Source organism: Dendrobates tinctorius, unplaced genomic scaffold (assembly GCF_039654945.1).
Source record: "Dendrobates tinctorius isolate UK_male_01 unplaced genomic scaffold, ASM3965494v1 ptg000276l, whole genome shotgun sequence".
NCBI classification, from domain to species: Eukaryota; Metazoa; Chordata; class Amphibia; order Anura; family Dendrobatidae; genus Dendrobates; species Dendrobates tinctorius.
The window spans coordinates 5,137,063-5,148,348 of record NW_027361943.1 but is presented as its reverse complement, the minus strand read 5'-3'; positions in this window follow the sequence as shown (position 1 = coordinate 5,148,348).

The following is an 11,286-nucleotide window of genomic DNA, read 5'->3' as shown; positions in this document are numbered from 1 at the left end:
GCTTACATGCGCAAAATACGCGACCACACCTTGATTACGGATGACATACGGATCACTGTTTAGGGGCCATTCATCCGTATTAGGCATTTAAAATACTGACCGTATTTTGCGCAGGTTAGTGTGACCCCGGCCTAAGGATCCGATCAGCATCCAGCAGCAACTCCATTGCTCCAGATAAGCTGAACCCCCTCTCCACCAGGTAGGTCCAGTCTTCACCACGGTTGGATAACAAATGAACAATATTACCAACAGTGATTTACTGCACATGACGACCTTTTAGGCTATGTGCACACGCTGCGGTTTTTGCTGCGGTTTCGCTGCGGTTTTGGCCCTGCGGAACCGCAGCAGTTCCGCAGATATGGTACAGTACCATGTAACCCTATGGGTTTTCAAAACCGCAATGCTCACGCTGCGGTTTTTTCCACGCGGTTTTGCTGCGGTTTATAAACCGCAGCATGTCAACTGTTTCTGCGGATTCCGCTGCGGTTTCACACCTTTAACATATTAGAGGTGTGAAACCGCAGGGCAAAACCGCAGGCCAAACCGCAGGAAAACCACAGGTCACTTTACCTGCGGTTTTCCCTGCGGTTCCGTGGGGAAAAACCCGCAGGTGATTCCGCAGTGTGTGCACATAGCCTTATAGGAAGGAGGGGGGAGTAGTCATCACCTGTTGGTTAATTCAAACATGTAGTAACCCCCGCGGCCACCGGGGGCAAAACCAGCACCAAAACAACTACAGTTGTAGTAAACCCCAGCGGCCACCGGGGGAAAAAGGTTTCTATAAGAATCCACATTCTGCCACGGCTCCAAAAATGGACCGTGACAGTACCCCTCCTTCAATAAGGGGCCTCTGGACCCTTAACACTGCACCTCACCCGAAAAACACCTACGGTGCGGACACCTAGGTCCACCAGAGTTCACCTCAGCGACCACCTGACTCGCAGGTTTATGGAAAACGTGGGCAGATGGAAATGGCAATGTATGCTTCGGAGGCACCACAAATCTCCAGAGCGCCGACCTGGGGAACGAGTTGTGTATGGGCATAATTGGGAGTAACTCCAGCTGGTAAGTCTCTGGGCCAAGGATGGCCGACACCCGATACGGCCCGATCACCCGAGAACTCCAGAACCCAGTAACACACTTCCAGCTCGGGGCCAATGACGCGGACATTGGTCGGCCCTGCGTGGGCCACGGATCCATTGGGAACCAGGGATACTGGACGAGGTGTGGCCGAGCGGGAGAGCTGAGGGCCGATGTCGGGGTCCTGGGGCCTGTCTCGTACATGGGGCGTGGGGGCGGGAGCTACCTGCGGTGCCACCAGCTGGGCCGGGGGAGCGCTCACCTTCCCCGGCGCCACGGCTCCCCACAGGCCATCCCGCAGCTCCTCCAGGAGCCTGCGCATCTGTGCGACCAGAGGGCCCGAGGTGTCGCTGGTCTCTGTCACTCCTCTGTAGCTCCCGGTCCCGTCGTCTGGAGCACGCCACTGCTCTTCATCCCGCCATCCGGCAGGACCAGCCTCCAGGTCCGATGGTTCCGCTGGGAGAGTCGGCAGCTGCAGTGGAGTCCCTGGTCAGTCTTCCTCCAGGGTGAGTTCCCGATACCCTGGCAGTGACTCCCAGGCACAGGTGACACGGTGGGCCTCGACCTCCTGATGCCATTTCCACTCCACGCGTCTGAGGCCACGGCAGCTGCAGCGTCGCATTGTGTCCGATGTCCAGAAGCTTAATGGCGCCAAACAGCTGCAACCAGCCTTTTCACCAGGGTCACTCCCGTTCTTGGGTGGGGCATGGATCGGCCCCTCTACCCATTTGTCAGCGTTCAGTGGGAAGGGGCGGCTGTCACTAGATGTACACCGCTCCCCCCAGGGGCGGGTTCGGCACAGCCCCCGATAGTCCAATTTAGAAGCAAACTCCTGCGATTCTTTCAGGCGCTTATATGCCAGCCATTTCTGCCAAGTCCTTTTTTTCACGGTTCTTCTGATTAAAGCCAGCAATCTCAAACACAGTGCAATTTTATAATCCACAGTGGTAAATCTTCAACCCGTTCAGCTTGGGCCCTTTAGATCTTCGGTGTGGTCTCACCGCCGGCGTTGGTGGATTAGGCATTGATAATCCTGCCAACTACACGAATTGTAGGTACGTGTGCCGACTGGTTGGTGGTCCCTTTTTCGCCTCGAACAGACTGGAGACAGAAACCAATGCACGTTCAATAGGTCATCTTTATGGGCCGTCCTCCCGACGACCACAGCAGCACAACAGCTTTCCGTATACACAGGCCCGGCTACCTTTCACCTTCTTCTCTTTCCTAAATTGACGTCCCTCTCGGTTTTATCGCTGTGGCTGCCCTAGGCCTACCACCACAGCACTTCGTCTGTCCGAGTCCATCCGTCTGGTACCCCCGGGCTCTCCTGTCAGGGCCACCCCCCCTGACTGTTTCTCCTTCCAGTCCCTCCTGGAGTTCTTCCTCTCTCAGTCTCTTCCTCCTTCAGTCTCCTCCTTTGCTGAACTCCTCCTCCTGGACTGGCTTCCTTCTGGAACTCTCTCTGCCTTTTTTATTCCCCTCCCCGGGAAATCCCCTCTAGAGCCCCTATAACTCAGCCGACCATGACTATGCGGTTTCCTAGTCTTAAGCTGCTGTTAAGCCCTTTTCTCTCTGCTCACTGCCTCCATCTTGTGGCCAAACCTTAGTACTGCACCGTCTCCTTTTCCTGCTGTTCTTGGTCTTCCCCTAGTGGTCAAAACCAAGTACTTTACCATCTTTCACTGTCTCTAGCTGTCTCCCCACATACATATACACCAGTTCACGTCAAGTACTTTTACTGCACATTTTGCATTCACCTTCCTGCTGCAGATAGGTCAGTCCACTTCCCTACACAGCTGCTGCGCGTCCGATGGACTGTCCTGGAGTGGCACCTGGCCTTCATCGGGAGCCATTTCTAGCTTCACCATCAGAAGCTCTAGTGAATAGTCAGGTGCTCGCTTAGTCAGGCTCCTCCAGGTTCTCCGTGGTTTGTGGCACAGTAGTTCCACAAACTTGATGGTTACTTCCCCCTCTCCCTCTTTCCTTTCTGGCTGCTATTTTCTTCAGATCAACCCATTGCATATTATGCCACTCCAGGCAACTAGTACATACGGTAGTCTGGACTGTAAATCTAAGACCGTTCATGAAACAATGCAGCAATAGTAAGTAACTATATAATGACTGAGACTAGATCATCCCATCTCCACGAGCCTAAAAGGCAACATTTCGAGCACAAGCAGATGAGAAATATGAGAATTGAGTACTGTGGCCTGTGGGATGTTGGCTGCGTATTTCTGCTTACGTTTCAATGACTGGGATATGGACAACTGAAGGCTGCGCTGGGACAAGGACGTGGACGTGCTTGATGATGGTGCCATTTGACTGTGGGCAACGGCAGGTGCAGGGCAGGAGGCATCTTCGCATGGAAAACCGGCCTAAAATGGCCAAACTTGGAGCACGCAGATATATGAGCTGGCACAGAGATACCACACTGACAAAGATGTGGCGTGTATTTTTTTCTTTTTTTTATGCTAAATAGTGCTGTATATAACTACAGTGACAGACAACAGAAAAAAAAATGGAATTTAGGCCTAAAATGCCTAAATTTTTAGCAGACGGATGGATGAGGAGTGTCACAGATATACCACGCTATAAAATATGTGGCCTGTATGTATTTTTTTTTTTTGGTTCAGCGAAATGGTGTCAAGAAATTGTGTAAGACACTCAAATAAAATCTACTCTATCGTACCACATAAAAATGAAATATTTCTCTGCGCACTCAAAAGTGATTTTTGGGACCCCTTCAAAATTGCTGGATTTTAACGCTATGCTAGGAAAAGGATAAGGTAAGGTTGTATTATGCAGTGTCAAAAATCAAATAGAGAAAAAAAAAGGGCTCTGGATTGCTTTGCAATAAAATAAGCTCTATTAACCTGGCAAAAAATTATTTACTAGCCAATTAGACCTGGGGCTAGGTATATACGGTCAATATATCCTATACAGTCATGGCCAAAAGTATTGACACCCCTGCAATTCTGTCAGATAATACTCAGTTTCTTCCTGAAAATGATTGCAAACACAAATTCTTTGGTATTATTATCTTCATTTAATTTGTCTTAAATTAAAAAACACAAAAGAGAATGAAGCAAAAAGCAAAACATTGATCATTTCACACAAAACTCCAAAAATGGGCCGGACAAAAGTATTGGCACCCTCAGCCTAATACTTGGTTGCACAACCTTTAGCCAAAATAACTGCAACCAACCGCTTCCGGTAACCATCAATGAGTTTCTTACAATGCTCTGCTGGAATATTAGATCATTCTTCTTTGGCAAACTACTCCAGGTCCCTGATATTTGAAGGGTGCCTTCTCCAAACTGCCATTTTTAGATCTCTCCACAGGTGTTCTATGGGATTCAGGTCTGGACTCATTGCTGGCCACCTTAGAAGTCTCCAGTGCTTTCTCTCAAACCATTTTCTAGTGCTTTTTGAAGTGTGTTTTGGGTTATTGTCCTGCTGGAAGACCCATGACCTCTGAGGTAGACCCAGCTTTCTCACACTGGGCCCCAAATTATGCTGCAAAATTTGTTGGTAGTCTTCTGACTTCATAATGCCATGCACACGGTCAAGCAGTCCAGTGCCAGAGGCAGCAAAGCAACCCCAAAACATCAGGGAACCTCCGCCATGTTTGACTGTAGGGACCGTGTACTTTTCTTTGAATGCCTTTTTTTTCTCCTGTAAACTCTATGTTGATGCTTTTGCCCTAAAAGCTCTACTCTTGTCTCATCTGACCAAAGAACATTCTTCCAAAATGTTCTTAATGCTATTATCATTAGCCATTTAGGACAACATTGGATCATACAGAGATCCACAATGAACTTCTGGAGAGAGTTTGCTGCACTGAAAGTAAAGGGGCCGAATAATATTGCACGCCCCACTTTTCAGTTTTTGACTTTCCACAAAAATTTAAAATAACCAATAAATTTCGGTCAACTACACAATTGTGTCCCACTTGTTGTTGAGTCTTCACCAAAATTTTGCATTTGATATCTTTATGTTTGAATCATGATATGTGGGAAAAGGTTGAAAAGTTCCAGGGGGCCGAATACTTTCACAAGTCACTGTATAACAATCCTTAGAATCCTGAAATATTACACTCGTCACTTCATCCAATTTCATTCAACAATTGTTAATTGTTAGTTATACATCTAAAGACACACTCAAGCATATAATAGACAACAAATTATCTTATAATTCTATACAGTGCCTTGCGAAAGTATTCCGCCCCTTGGAACTTTTCAACCTTTTCCCACATATCATGCTTCAAACATAAAGATACCAAATGTAAATTTTTGGTGAAGAATCAACAACAAGTGGGACACAATTGTGAAGTTGAACGAAATTTATTGGTTATTTTAAATTTTTGTGGAAATTCCAAAACTGAAAAGTGGGACGTGCAATATTATTCGGCCCCTTTAACTTAAAGGGAATCTGTCACCCCTTTTTTCGAATATGAGCTGCCGGCATCGAAATCAGGAGCTTATCTGCAGCATTCTGTAATGCTGTGGATGAGCCCCGGATGTAACCTGAAAGAGAAGTAAAAGGAGTTAGATTATACTCACCCGGGGGCGGTCCGGTTTTGGTCCGATGGATGTTGCTGTCCGGCGCCTCCCATCTTCATACGATGCTGTCCTCTTCTTTCCTTCCTGTCTTGGCTCCTGATGGTTTATAGAAAGGCAGGCGTGATGTCAGGAGAATCATATAATTGGGTGTCATCAGCATAGAGATGGTACTGGAAACCAAATCTGCTGATTGTTTGACCAATGGGGCAGTGTACAAAGAGAAGAGGAGGGGGCCTAGGACTGATCCTTGAGGAACCCCAATAGTAAGGGGAAGATGAGAGGAGGAGGAACCAGCAAAAGATACAGTAAAGGAGCGGTCAGAGAGATAGGAGAACCAGGAGAGAGCGGTGTCCTTGAGGCCAATGAAACGGAGCATAGAGAGGGGGAGCTGATGATCCACAGTGTTGAATGCTGCAGAGAGATCCAAGAGAATTAGCATGGAGTAATGACCATTTGATTTAGCTGTTAGTAGCTCATTAGAGACTTTAGTGAGGGCAGTTTCAGTAGAGTGTAAAGAGCGGAAACCGGATTGGAGAGGGTCGAGAAGAGAGTTATCAAAGAGATAGCGGATAAGACGGGAGTGGACCAGGCGTTCCAGGAGTTTAGAGATGAAGGGAAGATTAGAGACAGGTCTATAGTGAGCGGCACAGTTTTGGTCGAGGGATTTTTTTTTTAAGTAGTGGATGTATGATGGCATGCTTAAATGAGGAGGGAAAGATACCAGAAGAGAGAGAGAGGTTAAAGGGGTTGTCCGGGCTTTTCACATAATCTCAGTGCTTATCTGGGCTGCAGAATGCTGACAATAAGTAATTTACCTTCTGTGGCCAGTTTGCAGCGTTTGCTAGATATCAGCTCTTGCTTGTAATAAAAACGTCCAGGGGGGGTGTGTTCTTGCATTGAAATGAGAACTGGTTGTTTCCTCCTACTCTACTAAAAGCATGCCCTCTATAGCAACAACCCCACCCTCCATAGCAACAGGCCCTCCCCGACCACATGAACAAGCCTATCACTCCTCACACAGTAACAAATCCTCCCCCTCTAGCTGCCTCAGTGCAGAGAGCAGCTGCTCCTCCCCCAGACACACGCTGAATAGTGATCTATGGAAAGTGAAACTATTGAGGAGGAAACGACCAGTTCTCATTTCAATGCCAGAACACACCCCCCTGGACGTTTTTCTTACAAGCAAGAGCTGATATCTAGCAAACGCTGCCAACTGGCCACAGAAGGTAAATTACTTATTGTCAGCAGTCTGCAGCCCAGATAAGCACTGAGATTATGTGAAAAGCCCGGACAACCCCTTTAAATATTTTAGTTAGGTGAGGGGTGACAGCAGGGGAAAGGGACTGGAGTAGATGTGACGGAAATGGGTCACTGGTGCAAGTGGTTGGGCGAGAAGATGCAAGGAGCCTGCTTAAAGGGTGGAAACGTGCAGAGGAACGTAACCATGATGGAGTGCAACCGAGAGAATCAAAATTTACAACACAAAAGTGGCGGAAATGACAATAGAAGTGTTCTCCAGTGATCCCGGACATTTCTGCAATGATTTATGTCACTTCTATGCTGTGAATTATGATGACTATTGGTTGCGCTCTTTTAGGCTAAGTGCCCACGTTGTAGAAATGCTGCAGCATTTCCGCAACTCCCTGCCGCAGGTAAAACGCATGCGAAATTCGCATGTATTTTCCCGCAAAGCACAAGCATTTTTAGCTTGCAGCATGCTAGCACTTTCCAAGCGATTTGAAGCATCGCTTGGAAAGGTGATTGACTGGTTGTTCACACTTGTCAAGCATAGTGCTTGGCAAGTATGACCAATTTCTTACTATTGATGCGGCCTATGCAGCATCAGTAGTAAAAGATAGGATGTTAAAAATAATAAAAAATACGATTATTCTCACCTTCCAATGGCCCCCGATCTCCTCAGCCACGCTGCCAGCATCTTCCGTTCCCAGGGATGCTTTGCGCGAAGGACCTTTGTGACCTCACGCTTGCGAGACCGCAACGTCATCTCAGGTGATTCGTGCAATGCATCCCTGGGAACGGAAGATGCTGGCAGCGTGGCTGAGAGGTGGGAAGGCTCCGGGGGCCATCAGAAGGTGAGTATATCCCAATTTTTTATTTTAATATTTTAATTCTATTTTTTACAGAGATATGGTACACAGGGCATGGAGGAGTCTCCTCTCCTCCAGACCCTGGGTACCATCCGCACATGAAGCGCTCACTTTATGCATGGTGGGCATAGCCACATGCGTAAAGTGAGCGTTTCAATGCAATCCTATGGCGGCAGAATCGCCGCGATTCCGCAGAAATAATGGACATGCTGCGGATTTTACCGCTATGTGATTCCGCAGCGGAAAAATCGGCAACATGAGTACAGCAACTGCGGAATTGCATAGGATGCGTTTTGTTAGCGTTTCCGCTGCGGCAAAACGCGGAGCAAACGCTTAAGAAACGCAACGTGGGCACACAGCCTTATACCTGTCCCTCAAAGCTCTGCCCAGTCTTCAAAATTGTCAGTGCTGCCGACAGCAAAAGTCTCATTCTGGAAAAACTGCCAGCACAGAGTGTACATATTACAAAAAGTGATAATAACCATGCAAGTTTTATTAATCAGGAAATAAAAACGAATTTTACCAGAGAAATACATAAAACGTGACTGGGTAACAAATATTCATGTATGACGATGTTTGCTCCATTAAAAATTTGAGCAATTCCCTAAAAAAAAGCATTAAAAAGCCAGATACGACCATAAGCATGGAGGGTGTGGGGCGCTCCTGGAATCACCTCAGCACTGAACTGTCTACAGTGGAGTGGCTACAATGAGGGACTCAAAAAAATCACCTCCACTCTAGACTCCAGCAGCCTCTGCACAACGCCGCTTCCTGCTATCAGGTCGGCGCAGGAGGAAAGAGGGAAACCCCGTCCCTTCCGGTGACATCATCCCCTCACAGCAACCACTCCAATCTAGACGCTACCATTCATTTCATGGTGAGCGCCGTTGTGCCTGGTGCGATGGGGGAGCACTTGCCCTCCGCAGAGCAGCAAATTGCTAAGCTCAACATATGGGCGCTGTGAGAGCCACGCCTACTTTATGAAAACGAGGCTTGGAATGCAAACAAAAGCAATAGCTTTGTGCCCTGTAAGTGTGTGACGGTTGACTGCGACTGCGCTGGTTACCAGAGCAGCTGAGAACATGGTGTGCGGGAACCTAGTGTCGGTCTTCAGGTAACCGGCGAGTGTTCCTTGCTCGGGTCACAACTAGGCGCTTTCCGGACATCGAGCGTGGGGAGGAATTATTCCTGCATCTGGTGACATTTTATCTGAGGTGAATATATAGGAAATATATATAGTCAGTATGTAAATGGGGTATGTGCAGTCAGTATGCTAATATATAGTAAACTAGCTATGAACCCGTTCTACGCCCGGGTGGCGAGCATTTCTATTGGTATTTGGTCTCCATCCTGGTATGTGCTGCTTCCATCCTGTGCCCTAATCTTGTCATGTGCTGCTACCATTCCGTGATGTCAGGAGAGGGCGGGATTGTGCCGCCAAAATCGGCGCCTACAGTCCACGCTTTACGGCACCATTTTGTTGAAAACACACTGCAGTGTGTCTTCAACAAAATGACGCCGGAAAGCGCGACTGTGCAGGCGCCGATTCCGGCGCCACAACACGGTCTCTCCTGACATCACGGCGAGACCCCGCGGCAATACGTGATGGGTAAGGTGTGCCAGAGATCGCGGTATGCGTTCAGTGCTTACACATATCGCGATCTCCTGGCCCACACTCCTCACCCCCCGATGCGTAACTCTGTGTGGTCCAGACTGTGCAGGCGCGTGACGCTTGCGCAGTCTATAAAGGCTTCGGACAGAGATAATGCTAGGAGCATCAATTATAGATGTGTAGAATGGATATAATGTGTAGTCCGTACGTAACAGCAATAATAATAATGTGGTTAGTGAATATGATGTATAGTAAGTAGGATATGTACAGTCAATACGCTGATATAGTAAATCATTCTGTATAATAAATATATGTATACTGAATGTGTAGACTGAGTAGAATGTGTATAGGGAATGTTTAGACCAAATTCAATATGTGTAGGGAATGTGTAGACTGAGTAGAATCCATATATGTATATAAAATTGAATGCATGTGTGTATCGCCATCCAATCACGAAGCATCTTTCATTTTACCAGAGCTGTTTAAAAGAAGCTGAGCTGTGATTGGTTGCTATGAGCAACAGTTTTCTCACGCCTCAACACCTCAGCAGACACCGACATGGTGGGAGAAATCTAGCATCCCCCGGAACATAAGCTCCCAGCCGTTGTCTGCCCCCCAGAAAGGAGCAGGGAGCCCCCCCCCCCCCGCCTATATACCCATCACACATCCTCCATCCCATAGGCACATCTTCCCTCTTAAAGGGATCTCTGGTATGGAAGTCAGGGCAAATCCCTCAGCGCTCTGATTCTGACCCCAGGCTTCTATTAAATGGATCATTGGTATGGAAGTCAGGGCAAATCCATCCAGCGCTTTGGTTTTGACCCCAGGCCTCTCTTAAAGGGATCTCTGGTGTGGAAGTTAGGACCGTTCCACTCAGCGCTGTGGTTCTGACCCCAGGGTCTCTTAAAGAAATCATTGGTGTGGAGGTTAGGGCAATTCCACTAAGCTCTCTGGTTCTGACCCCAGGCCTCTCTTAAAGGGATCCCTGGTGTGGAAGTTAGGACCGTTCCACTCAGCGCTGTGGTTCTGACCCCAGGGTCTCTTAAAGAAATCATTGGTGTGGAGGTTAGGGCAATTCCACTAAGCTCTCTGGTTCTGACCCCAGGCCTCTCTTAAAGGAATCCCTGGTACGGAAGTGAGGGAGAATCCCTCAGGGCTCTGATTCTGACCCCAGGATTCTATTAAACGGATCAGTAGTATGCAAGTCATGGCAAATCCACTCCGCTCTGGTTCTGATCCCAGGCTCTCTTAAAGGGATCCCCTGTATGGAAGTTAGAGCAATTCCACTCAGCGCTCTGGTTCTGAACCCAGGCCCCTCTTAAAGGGATGCCCGGTATGGATTGAGGGCAAATCCACTCTGCGCTCTGATTCTGACCCCAGGCCCCTCTTGAAGGGATCCCCGGTATGGAAGTCAGGGCAAATCCACTCTGTGCTCTGATTCTGACCCCAGGCCCCGCTTGAAGGGATCCCCGGTATGGAAGTCAGGGCAAATCCAAACTGTGCTTTGGTACTGATCCCAGGCCTCTCTTAAAGGGGTCTCCGGTATGGAAGTTAGGGTAAATCTCTCAGAGCTCTGATTATCACCCCATGGTTCTATTAAAGGGATCATTGGTATGGAAGTCAGGGAAAATCCACTCAGATCTCTGGTTCTGATGCCAGGTAGTAGTCTGGTAGCTCTAGCTGACGGGATGATGTTGGATATTAGGGGTAGTAGTCCGGTGGCTCTGGTTGACGTGGGATATTGTGTCCAGTTTTGGGCACCACATTTTAAAAAAGACATCAACAAACTGGAGCAAGTTCAGAAGAGAGCGACCAGAATGGTGACCGGTCTGCAAACCCTGTCTTATGAGGAAAGGTTGCAGGATTTGGGAATGTTTAGTTTGCAAAAGAGAAGACTGAGAGGAGACTTAATAGCTGTCTACAA